The sequence below is a fragment of the Mus musculus genome, chromosome X, assembly GCF_000001635.26.
Source record: "Mus musculus strain C57BL/6J chromosome X, GRCm38.p6 C57BL/6J".
NCBI lineage: Eukaryota > Metazoa > Chordata > Mammalia > Rodentia > Muridae > Mus > Mus musculus.
In genome coordinates, this window is record NC_000086.7 from 142,073,979 (window position 1) to 142,087,247 (window position 13,269).

At 38.5% G+C, this 13,269-nt stretch overlaps 1 protein-coding gene across 2 annotated transcripts in view; it reads right to left on the reverse strand.

The window, feature by feature from the left end:
• Positions 1-5,307: 5,307 nt before the first annotated feature.
• Gucy2f (guanylate cyclase 2f) overlaps positions 5,308-13,269 on the reverse strand; it is a 117,991-nt gene continuing 110,029 nt past the window's right edge. Inside the window, exon 21 of one of the 2 annotated variants that reach the window (XM_006528841.4) lies at positions 5,308-11,735. The gene's annotated coding sequence lies outside the window, so the exon portion shown is untranslated. The remainder of the gene's footprint in view (positions 11,736-13,269) is intronic. The other variant, NM_001007576.2, reaches the window with a different exon arrangement.

The following is a 13,269-nucleotide window of genomic DNA, read 5'->3' on the forward strand; positions in this document are numbered from 1 at the left end:
AGAGTGAGAGTCACAAAAGAAATCCAACACTTGCCCTTTTGTTACTACCTCTTTGACATGGTGATTTAAAATCAAACACTAGAAAATTTCCTAAATCCATAGCAAGGATTTTCAGGCAGCATGAGGCTCTTCTGGTTTCCCAGCCGGAGGACTTACCAATGGATTTACTCGGATGAGTAACACTCTGAGCAGAATGGAGAGGAAACTTTGTTGCAGTTAGTTAGATGGATAGTGTTTTGGTTTTCTGTTGATTGACTGTTCCACTGATTACCATTCAATACATTGACTAATCCTTTTGAACACCAGAGGTTTCCATGACCCTCTGGAAGCTAAGACACAGGAAAATATCTTTCCCTGGGATCATCTAAAGGAGCCAACACCTTGATTTTGAACTTTAAGCTCTAATTTTTTAAGAAGGTACATTTTCTAATTTTTAAGTCAATAAATAAACAAATCATCCTATCACCCATCCCTATGTAACTGAGCAGAGTGATTTGAGAACACTCAGGACCACAGATCCACTCACTGAACAGTGTTTCCGTTGCCTGTTGTTCACTTGGATTACATTCAATTTCCTCTTCCAGAGACAGGGGACATTGCTGCAAGGAGTACCGCAATTCAGTGAATTAGCATTCACTACTATAAATAGCATATGGAATTTTGATTACTTAATATGAAGAAATAGAATTTTATGAAGTTCATCTGAGTCTACAGCTATACCATCCCAACACATCTTATCTCATCTGATCTTGTCAGAAATTAATCTAACAAGATAGATGATCTGGTAATTTTTCAATTGATAGTCATCATAATTGTAAATTTTTATAATCAGTAAAACTTGGACTAAAGTACCTGAAAAATATCTGCTTAATATGAGATCATAAACTGATCTATAGATTAGTAATTCCAAGATTCTCTGTTATGGAAGAGAAGAAAGATGAATAAATATGTTATTCACTTAAGTGTGATATATTACTGTAAAGTCTAAAGACTAAGTCCATTTAGAAAGTATATGTAAGGAAATTCTTAAACCATAGACTAAATGAAAATTTGTGGTCCTTCTTTTCTACTGATGTGATATAACTAGCCAACTGAGTTTGTCCAAAAATTGACACTAAAGACAAAAGGAGATTATGCAACATCACAGGAGAGGTTAGAAAGGACAACATTTGAAATGTAAATAAAGAAAATAATCAATAAAAAAGAAAAGACAGTGCTACACAAAAGATGCAATTAATCACCAATAATTTATTGGCCTCATAATAGAAAGGGGCTATACTATATTGAATAGAATTTCAGACATTACAGAATTAAGGGCATAATATGTTTCAATAGTGACATCCCTGCTAACAGAGTTTGGATTTAATAGATAGTATGTACCTGAAACAGAAGAAAATGAAATTCCAGTCCAAGCCCTGCCAATTACCAGCTGAGCAAAATCAGACAAGTTACTTTCTTCTTGATAATCATTTCCCTAGTCTATGAAATTAAAAATATGAAGCCACAGACATGTAAGACCCTCCCTGTGTTGAAATTCTACAAACGTATTTGTTGAAACCTTAAAAAGGAACAAGGAACAAAACCAAAATATTTGAAGGCCAGTCAGTGGGCATTTGGGTCCATAACAATGATGTCTATCATTGTCATCAGCTACTGTGCTTGACCTGATTTCTTAATACTTGCAGAGCCGTTGCCAAGCAGTTGATACATTGTCCCAATATTGCTATTAGTCACTGAGTTATTTTCATTGTTGTGTTTATGCCAACTACTACTCATCATACCTAGAATCAGAATGTACCTTATCTGGCTTCAGTGCCCCATGAAATAATACAGTTCTGGTAAGCACTGAAGTGATTGTTAGTCTGTGAAGACACCAACAAATTTGGAGACATACACTTCTCTCCCTTTTCTAGGATATAAAGAGGCTGTATTTCTTTTACTCAACAGCTCACATTTTAGAACCACAAATGAGAAAATGCAGGCGTTATCCTCACATCCTTTCAGTGCTGTGAATATACTTGTTTGTCTCTTAGCCAGAATTTTCATCAATACTGAAGAGTAGTAGTATGTGGTGCTATAGAATCCAGAAGAAGCAGCAAGAATACATGAGAGGGAAGAGGAAAGGGGGAAAGGAGAATATTGAGACGAGTGAATTATTGATGTGGCTATCTAAGATAGACTATGGAGTGTTACTATATTAAAGGAAGAGACACCTGAAACCTGTGGAATTGGACTATTTTTTTTAAGCAAGAAATCCCAGGCATTGGTGGAGCACAACTTTAATCCCAGCACTCATGAAGCAGATTTCTGTGAGTTCCAGGCCAGTCTGGTCTACATGTTCCAGGACAGCCATGGCTGTTACACAGAGAAACCCTCTCTTAAACAAAACAAAACAAAACAAAGCATGAAAAGAATTGTAGCCCTAGTGAGCTATTCTTAAGTACAGTGTAGCTTTTGATTAATACATTATTTTGAATTATTTTGTAATTATTTTCACTTACTAGGCACTCTTACACTAGTCATGGAAGTCCTCAACTCATAAAAGTTTCAATAATTTCATAAGATCATCTTTCTCTTAGGTTTTGCGCCTTGGCCCTGTAGATATGCAATGACATTTCATAACAGACCTGACAAATTGGCTTTTCCCAGTAGCTAAGCACCAAAGCCCTCCCTGGGGCCTTAGCAGTCTGGTGGCAATAGCACTATTCCTCATCTCTGACATTTGGTTAAAAATTGTACCTTCTCCCATAATGCTTTGGAATCAATTTTCCCTTCGTACATCCTCATGGAAACTCTGTGGGATTGCTCTATGGTCCTATGATATAAAATTAACATGTATTTTTATTGTCTTTTGCCAACAAATAATTGACAGAGATCACAAATACTTGACTCTTATATTTTTGGTTGTGAGCCTAGCCTTTAACAGCTGAGCCATCTCTCCAGCCCAGTACTTGACTCTTAATCTCAGAGCTCCTTGAATTAACCTGCATAGAATTTGACTACAAGTTTGTCACCTAAAGGATAACTTGATTCAGAAGATGCTTGCAAGTAGATAGAGGTCATGTTAACTGGCTATTCTAGATGTCCTTAAATAAGATTATACTACTATAGATGAATGGGAAGTGACTTATCTAAACTCAAAAAATTTTGCTTTCTTGGAGGGTGATGAAGAGAACATTCACACTGTCTTAACGTGTGATTTCTATACCGGGCAGCATACACCAGCTGATATGAGGCCCCACACACATATACAGGAGAGAACTGCCTGGTCTGGCCTCAGTGAGAGAAGATACACCTAACCCTTGAGAAACTTGAGGCCCCAGGGTGTGGGCAGGTCTGGTGGGGTGGGGGGGAGGGTAGGGGCATCCTCTTGGAGACAGAAATGGGGAGAGGACTTATGGGATGGAAAATGGTTGGGGAAGGCAGACCAGGAGGGGAATGAAGACTGGACTGTAAAAATGGATTGAAGAATAAAATAATTATGTCTATGCATTTTGTAAAACTACACTTTCATAAAAAATATCAATTATATAGAGTCACATGAGCAATTCCACATTTAATTAAGCAGCAGGAAAAAGATTGACTCTACAGAGAAGCACACAAGCCTCATTTTACTCAATAGGAAAGTATGCAGCACACTGGGGAAGGAGTTGCATCTTCTCATTTTATTTATTCATTATTTTGAGTTTGCATTAATTTGATTGTTTTTCTTCTTTTATTTTCTTTATTTACATCCCAAATGTTATCTCTCCCAGTCTACCCTCCCAGAGTTCTTTGCCCCATCCTCCTCCCCCTTTGCCTCTGAGAGGGTGCTCCCCTCTTCTTACTTCCCCTGTCCCTAGGGCATCAAGTCTCTATAGGGTTAGGCATATCCTCTCCCACGAGGCCAAACAAGGAAGTTCTCTGCTACATGTTCCTAGGGCCTTGGACCAGCCCATGTGTGCTTTTTGATTGGTGGCTTAGTCTCTGGGAGCTCCCAGGGGTTCAGGTTAGTTGAGACTTCCTATAGGGTTGGCACCCCTCTTCAGTTCCTTCAATCCTTCCCCTAATTCTTTCATAGGGGGTCCCCAACCTCCTCTCCATCAAATGCTTGGCTATGAGTATCTGTATTTGTCTCAGTCAACTGCTATTAGAGCCTCTCAGAGGACAGCCATGTTAAGCTTCTGTCTGCAAGCACAACACTGCATCAGTAGTAGTGTCAGGGACTGATGGCCATGGATCCGAAGTTGGGCTGGTCACTGGCCAGCCATTCCTTCAGTCTCTACTCCATTTTTGTCCTGGAATTTCTTTTAAATAAGCAATTTTAGGTGAAAATATTTTGAAGGTGGTTTGGTGTCCCCATCCCTCCACTGGGGCCCCTGTCTAACTACTGGAGGTGGTCTCTTCTGGTTCAGTAGTTTCAGTAGGAAGATACACAACCCACTGGGGAAGGAGTTCTGGTTTTTCGCTTTATTTCTTTAGCTTATGAGAAACTCAAGGTGAAATTTAGTGATCAAATACAATATTTTGTCACCAGAACTGTCTGAGGTTTCTAGTACAATTTCTTAAGATCTTTCCTCCTCCTCCTCCTCCTCCTCCTCCTCCTCCTCCTCCTCCTCCTCCGATGGTTTTTTTTTTTTTTTTGAGTTTTTTGAAAAAGGGTTTCTCTGTATAGCTCTGGCTGTCCTGGAACTCACTTTGTAGAACAGGCTGGCCTCGAACTCAGAAATCCACCTGCCTCTGCCTCCTGAGTGCTGGAATTAAAGGTGTGCGCCACCACGCTCAACTTCCTTCTCTGTTTGTGTGTCTGAAGTAAGCTGTTTTGGTGGGATCTTAATATGTGAACACTGATTACAGTGTTCTAGGAAGGTATCCAAGGGAATTATACACCCAAGGTTTCTCAGTAGAAAGATATACTCACAAAATACCTGAAATATCATCTTTCCCACCCCTTGATTATTTATCCTCTGTTATCCTGGTAGAGAAGAGAAAGCTATCTCTAAAGCTGGAGCACTCAGTTTTGGACAGCTCTTGACTACTAGGAAGTTCTTACTGTTTATAACCCTAGATTTTATAATTTCACACAGATTCTTCTGCAAACACACAAAACAAACTGAAAGTTATGCTAACCAATGAACATAGTCTTTCCAGTACATGAATGGCAAATGTTTCCCTATCAGGCAGTCATCAGGGAAAAAATAGGTAACAAATTACAACATAATAAATATGTAACTTAATTTAGCTACTTTGAATTTTATGTGGAGAATATGAAAACAGTACCCTGCTTTGCAAGTTTAACTTCCAATAAATGCAATACACACAATAAAGTTTGCTTTTAAATAATAAGCATGAAGTTTTATATGCATATATAATGATGGTAAAAGGAAGGCAATACAGTCACATGGATGGAAATACAAGAAAATATTAAGTCAAAAGGGAAAACTTCACAGAGAATAGACATATATAGAGACACATAGAAGGATCCATTTATTTCATACAGTCAAATACATACTGAGTGCCTCTTAAATATATCAGGCATTGTATGAAATACAAAGGGGAATCAAACATAGTTTTAGCCCTCAAGAAGTGTGTAACTTTTATTTGTTTCTCTAAATCAAAGTATAATTCAAGATGACAACTGTCCAAACACTTATACAAGAAGTTAAGAGGTCATAACCACTAAAGATGTACGGATAAAATTATTATAAGAGTTCAGAAATAAGGATACATGTTTAGAAGAAATAAAAAGAGCTTGCTAGAGGAAGTGATATTTAAGTAGACTTTTTTTGAAGGATGGGTGGAATTTGGACGCGTGGAGGCAAGGAGACAGAGAATGACTTGTAGGAACAGCACAACCAAAGGAGTAAACTCAAATACAGGACCAGGTTAGAGGAAGCAATAGGTCTGGGCTAGAGCAAAACTTGGAAGGCAGGGTAAGGAAAGCTAAGTGAAAGCCAAGGAATCAACTAAAACAAACCCTCAAGTTTTTAAAGTAGAAGAATTCTAAGATCAGTACTCTAGCCCCTTCTCCCAGATACACTGAAATACAGAAAGAGTTATACACCATGTAGGGAAATTCCCTACAGGATCACAACCATCTTGTAACAGGCTTTTGGAGTACTATCCCTGAAAAAAAATCATTAAAGTAGTGCTGGACTTTCAAATTATAGGCATAAATGGAGATGATTCACAGGAATGTTTGTCCTCGACACAAGTGACTAAACCAATCCAAATCTGATCGAAGAGGTCCTACATATTAGAAAGCATTCTTCCTCCATGCCTAGATGGCTCCTAGATCAAGAGATGCCTAAAAGAACAAGCCGCTCTTGATTCTAAACCACACCAAAGACTAAATTAAAATGCTGTCACTGATAAAGAAACAAGTTCCAACAGGCAATGCTCTAAGTTGTTTCTTTTTATTGCCAATTTGACTTAGAACAATTGCCTTTCCTTTGATTTATAATCCTGGGAAACGTGGTCATGAAGAGTTCATCTGAGGCTAGTTCCCATTCTGGGCCCAATCACCTCTGCAGCTGCTGGTGTCAGTGAGCACAGGAGCAAAGCCTCTCTATTGGCAACATGACCTTACTGGGAACACACGATTGTAGCCGCAACTCGGCCCCTTTCATGGCTCTGATGGATAAAAGGGTTGTTTACAAATAGTAATCATATTCAGTTTTTAATCTTACTTTAAAGCATGAAGGCTTAGATTTCCTCCATCTTCCCTCATTCAAAACTGTAGCCTCCCTTTGGATAATAGACACATTGAAACTGTTCTTGACATGTGCAGATGTCCAGCCATTACTCAGGAATTTCTGAGACTCTAACTTGGTCAGACATGAACCATGTACCATAACCTGTGAGTGAACCAATAGGATGAAGTAGAACTGGAGATTTATTTTGTGTCCATTTATGTCAAATCAACTTACCAATTGTATGGCCCTGCATGGGATTCCATGTGTGTGGTAAAAGGCAATTTATTTTCCAGGATTTCTCTATCTTTTCTTTCTTGCTGACTTGTGATGGTGTCAACAGCTACACCATCCCAGGCTAACACATGTCAAACTCATGTCTATATATAAAGTTAGAAATACTGTCCTTAGGATGTCTATCAAGCAGTCTTGAATATCAATGGTTGTCCTAGATAATATCTTTGCTTTGGTAAAAATGGCTGATTTTCTGCTAACTAAATGGTGAATTCAGGGAGACGGCTTCTCTTTCCTAAACTCCATTGATTTCCTCTGTAGTATGATGGACTTGACACCTCCAAAGGCCCTACCAAGTCTGGTTACATAAGCAATTTAATTGGGGTTAAACACTTTTGAAAATACTTAGGAACAATTCTAACTAGTCTAATTTATAGGAAGCCAATGTGAGTATACAGATTAGTAATTACTTCTGCTCTGGGTCTTTCTTTGGAATGCAATTCGTTATTGTTTAGCTTATAGCAAATCCAAAAGGAAAAATAAGAAAGATGTCAGGGTTTCTACAAACCACTCAAGCAGAAAACCAAACAAAATACAACTAACTGACATAACTGTTTTATAAAAGCTCGTTTATGTCTATGCCTGTGCTATATCTATCAACTATCTTGACCTGGCAAGAAGACATGAGACAGAAAAACAACACATTTTATTGTGCAGACTCTATTATTTCATTTAAGTTTTTTTTATGAAGCTCTCATGTATCACACAGGCTGGTCTCAAACTCACTGAGTAGATGATGATGGCCTTGAACCTCTGATTCTTACCTCTACCTCCTTAGGGTTAGGATTACAGTTATGTACCACCACATCTGACTGGCATACTGGGGGTTGGACCTTGCTAGGGTCATGTTGGTGCTAGGTAAGCACTCTACCATCTAAGCTACACCCCATGCCAGAATCCATTATTTTAATGGTCTAACAATCAACCAGGTGGGACATATTATTGATTAGACCACCCATGGTTGCCTGAAGAAGTGAATGTAAATGGTTCAACCACTGTGCTCTTTCAGCTTAATAATACTGGCTTGATTCAACTGCATGTTTAAGTTATATCCCATTGCTGGATTATCAGATAGATGTGAGCACCTAGCTGCTTGGCTGTGTGCCACTTCCTACTCTTTGCAAGCTGATTCCATTTGGATTGAGGACAATCCAATTGATGTGATGAGACAAGATTCACGCTAATCAAGTTGTTTGTATAATAATTCTAAGTGTAAGACAAGGCAGTTATGGGAGTCCTTAGACTAATACATCTTGATGGAGTAACTTCGTGTAGTCAAGTTATAGTGCTTAGAAGAGGTAGTCATCAGTTATCTCCGTCTACTCTGCTATGCCAAGTGAGATAAAGAACAAATAGATCACTGAAATTGGCCGACAATATACAAGAATCGGCTTGTACCATCAAAATATTAGAAACATTACGGACAAGAAAATAAATGCAAAACAGTTTAGTTTGAGAATCAGCTGATTTAGGCTGAATAGATATTATAACATGTCATAATCTATTATGCCAACCCAAATGGGAATCACAAAATAGAATAACTAACTAAAGTTATGTTGAGCGATTCTAACTTCACTTGTGGCTTTCTATGTTTTCTACATTCTATACAAGGACCATATACTGTTATTGTGATCTACAGAGGAAAAAGAGAAAAAAAATCTATATAATACTCAATGGATGACCATTGCAATATGCCATGGTCTACAATATAGGGTAAAACTTCAAATAAACAAAAGTTAACTTGTTCTTCCTTAGCATTTTGCTCTCCTTTTTCAGTAATCCATTTTGAAAAGAGGCGAATCACCAGAAAACAAGGAGATAAAATGGTTAGAATAAAACTAACTTAAAACGTCAATTGAAAAATCCTTAGTTTTCTGAATATTTTTTCTCATACAGGAAATGTAAGCCATTTAAAAACAAAAACAAAACAAAACATTGTAACTGACTGGGACTCAAGTGGGCTCACAGAGATCAGGGAGCCTGTATGAGTCTGACCTAGGTCCTCTGTATATATGTTATGGTTGTGTAGGACAGTAGTTTGTGGGATTCGTAGTAGTGGAGTTGGGGGCTGTCTTTGATTCTTTTGCTGGCTTTTGGAACTCTTTTCATATTACTGGGTTGACTCATCTAGCTTTAGTGTGAGAATATATGCCTGGTCTTATTGTAGCATGTTATGCTGTATTTGGTTGATGTCTCTGGAAGAACTGTACTTTTCTGAGGGGAGACAAAGTTGGAATGATAGGGCAGGGGAAATAAGAGGTGGGGGAGGGAGAGAGTGGGTGGAGAGGAAGAAGGGAAAACTGCAGTCAGGGTGTAATATATGAGAGAGGAATAAATAAAAAGAAAAATATCTAAAAGGAAAAACCCACCACCAACAAAAAACCAAACCAAACCAACCAAACAAACAAATAAGAACAGTGCTTTGAAAGAAATCATTCAGGTCCCTACCAGCTCCACCCACTGTGCTAGCAATCAATCAATTGTGTATAGGAATCAGACTCTAGCTCACTAAGTCAATCAAATGAGAATCGGAAATGTGTGCCTTCTTCTTATATAATTAATAAATACCAAGGCAAATAGAAGAAAGCTGAGTTTGGGTTAATGGTAAAGGCATTTATGCAAAAGAAACTAAGATGAATATAACAGCTTTACCTTGGAACTCACTTGTGATTAAATCAAGGGAAGCAAGATGTGAGAAAGAAAACAGGCTAGAAAGATAAATTTTGTGGACATACTGAACAGCTAAAGGGAAAGAAAGGAAGTAGGGAGTAGGGTCAGGAAGACAGCAAAGGAGCATCCTCATTAGGGTTTGTTATCTGATGAAAGATTTTGGCCAGACCAGTGATGCTCAACCTTCTTAATCCTCCAACCCTTTAATATAGTTTCGTATGTTGTGGTGACTCCAACCATAAAACTAGTTTTGTTGCTACTTCATAACTGTAATGTTGCTACCGTTATCAGTCATAATGTAAATATCTGTTTTCCAATCATCTTAGGCAATCTTTGTGAAAGGTTCACTGGCTCTGCCAAAGAGTTTGTGATCCACATGTTGAGAACCACTGGGTTAGACAGCAATTAACTTGAAGGCCTACACGTGGGGAAGCACAGAATGGGATATGTCTGGGATGATTCATATCAATAGAATGCTGTACCCAACATTCTATGGATGACTTAGCACTAGTGCCCATGCTTTGCCTCCAATGCTCCATCCATTTTCCTAGTAAAGAACTGTGTTACCTCTCCTGAAAGAGAAACACTGCTTCACATCATCTCTTATTCTAGAAGGAAAGTTTTTAAAGCTCAGCTCTTGACTGACACAAAGAGGTGATGACATGTCTGTCTCCTTCTTCTCTAGAACATCCAGACAAAGAACAAAAAAACTCATCAGAAGGAAGTGAAGTCAACATCAGTCTTGCTACATCCTCCTGCATAGTAAGTGAACCACCTGAGGCTGTGATACCTAGCAATGTAGGGCACTTTGATTCAGCACTGGAGAGAAAAAGAACTGCTGGGGTTGGCTCTCGACTCCAAACTCAGATTTGGGGTAAGTTGGTTATGGAAAAATTAAACAGTTGACAAAGGTATCAAATTATACCTTAGGCATTTCTTCCTTTTAAAGGGGTTGTTCTAAAAGAATTAACTTCTTTATTGGCTTACATGTTTGGGTTAGGTTTTAATAAAGAGATTATTTTTATAATAAAAGGGAAGAAAAGCTTGCTTAACCATTTTGAAAATGCCTATGCCTTAAGTCTTACTGCTTTAGTCCGTGTGACTATGGCAAGCCACTGCCAATAGCCTCTTGAAAATACAACCTTGAAAACTAAAATTGTAAAATCATAACACATATTGAAAGGAATCTCTCTTGGAAAATGAATATGAGGTTGGAGGCAGAGCAGTCAGAAGGAAGGGGAAATATAAGACTTCAAAGAAATCGCTCCCTTGCTTCTGTGACTTCTATGTCTTTTACCCTGACAGTGTCTCTTACATTTATTCTGGTATGTTCAGTGTATGTCCCTGAGGCCCAGGAAGAGCCTCACCTAGCAAGGACAATTCAATTATATTGTCCAGATTGTCTGTACTTGGATAAGAAAAAAAGATAACAATTTTGAAAGATTTTGAACAATAAGTGGTAAGAAAAGAAATTTCTTCATAGCCTTCAGTTATTCAGATAACACAGCTACCTAGGCTCTTTACCTCCCATTCATTGTCTCTGTTCTCCAGTCACCTAATGTCATAGCTTTATAGACATAGACTAGAAGTCAGCTGTCCCTTTCCCTGCAGTTAATCTCATGGCATCTGAGTTATCAGTTATGTGTACTAAAATCTTTCTAAAAATTCAAATAAAATTACAAGGAAAACAAAGTACTGCCTACTTTTTATGAAAAGAGAGACCTCTTTTCTTCATCCAAGTTGACCACGCTACTTTGGAATGACTAAACTCAGAGTTGGTTATATCCCTCTCCTGGGTGTTTACATTCATTTCAGTTTGCATTCCAATAGTTTGGGGTTTTTTTCCCTATGCTTTTGTTTGGTTTGGTTTTGGTGATAGCCTAGTAATGAACAAAACCTATGGGCAAAGTTCCTTCCCAGGAGACTCCATACACTGGGATTGGGCTTGACTTTTCCCTGGAGATTAGGCCACCTCAGAGGAATAATCATTCACTAGTATCTTGCTCAGGCAGGAGAATATCATGATCTTTAATGAGCTTCTGTAATGAGCTTCAATGTTGCTTTGCCAAGAGGAGATTCAAATGCTGGACTTCTTTCCATCTAGGTAGGAGAAAGAGAAAACAGTAAGCATACTATCTAGTCCCTTCCCTGGGATTTTAATGTGACCAATTCTATCCATCACATACCCTTTGTCCTATGAACAAGTAGTCAATTACTAAAATTTCCTGAATCCTTGGCTGAATAAACATAATCATATTTGTCAGATTTGCATGAATACAGGATTTGCTTTTCACAAATATTGGACAAAGGAAGAGGACAAATATACAGGTAGTTTTTTAACTTGCTAATGGATCATTTGAATGATTTCCTCTATAGACACTGTGATACACACACCCACACACGAACACACGCGCACACACACATACACACACAGAGCTTAGCTTTCTAGCCACTCTGAAAAGGCTACTTAAATGCACATGGAGCTCCAATCTAATTCTCCTACTTGAAAGCAAATGATAAGAAGACTTTCTCCCAACAAAAAGGAAAGCAAAGGAAAAGGTTTAAAAGGTGGAGTCTAAAGTGATTTTCTTACCCCTATACTCATTTCTCCCATCTCCCAAAGATTCATGTTTGCCCTGTTATCCAAAACCTGCCTCTGTCACTCTGTCCTTCCTCAATTTCCCTGTCCCAATGGAAATGAAGCTGGCAGGTCCTCCTAAATATAGACTTCAGTTCACCTCTATTATGATAAATATGGGCAACTAATTTCTCTTTACTCTGCAAAAGGCATATCCAGGAATAAAAGGAGTGGCTTGTCGGTCTCAAATTCACCACAGTTGGAGAAACTCAGAAATAGTAAGGAGGTGAAGTGAGAAGCTGGTTTGGGAAGGTATGACTATTTAGGGCTGCAAGATGAAAGCTACTGAATCAACAATATGGCCCTGCCTGTCAGGCAGCTGCTGGAACCAGTTTCCCAAAGCTGTGACCTCTTTCATAACTTCTTTCCTTCTTTAGTGACTGATCACACAAGGCTTAATAAAAATTTGTTTTCCCTCCATAGTACAGGTGATGTTGGCAGCAGGCCAGAAGATTCATAGGTATTGTGGGTCTTTTGTACAGTGGGTCTCTTTTGATAAGAATCAACCTGTAAATTCACAGAAATGTGCAAACATCCGGGAGTAAGTGATCTCATTGGGTGGTGTTAATATAAGGCATTTAATGAGAAATAATTGTGATACCTGGGAATACTTGAAGCCTTCCAAAATTTGTCAAAGGGTACTGTCCTTTCTAGAGACTTTTTGTGAATTTCACAGGCAACCAAGGTCAGAATGTTCAATTAACATTATAGTTAAAGCACAAATGCAAATCAAACCTGGATTAGAGGCTGGATCCCCTCCTGGGCCTGTTGTTTCAATGTTTCATATAGCCACAGTCCTGGCTACCTGCCAAGGGTCCAGATGAGCAAGTTTTGTATACAGCCTAAACTACATCTAAGGCCAGACAGCACTACCTAACATACAGCCAATGGGGGCGAGTCAGCTGCACTATGTTCTGCTGCAAAATCCAACACATTTTTAAGAACAGATGGGTTCTTCTAGGATGCCTTCAATGTCTGCAGCACTCTTTCAGGGGT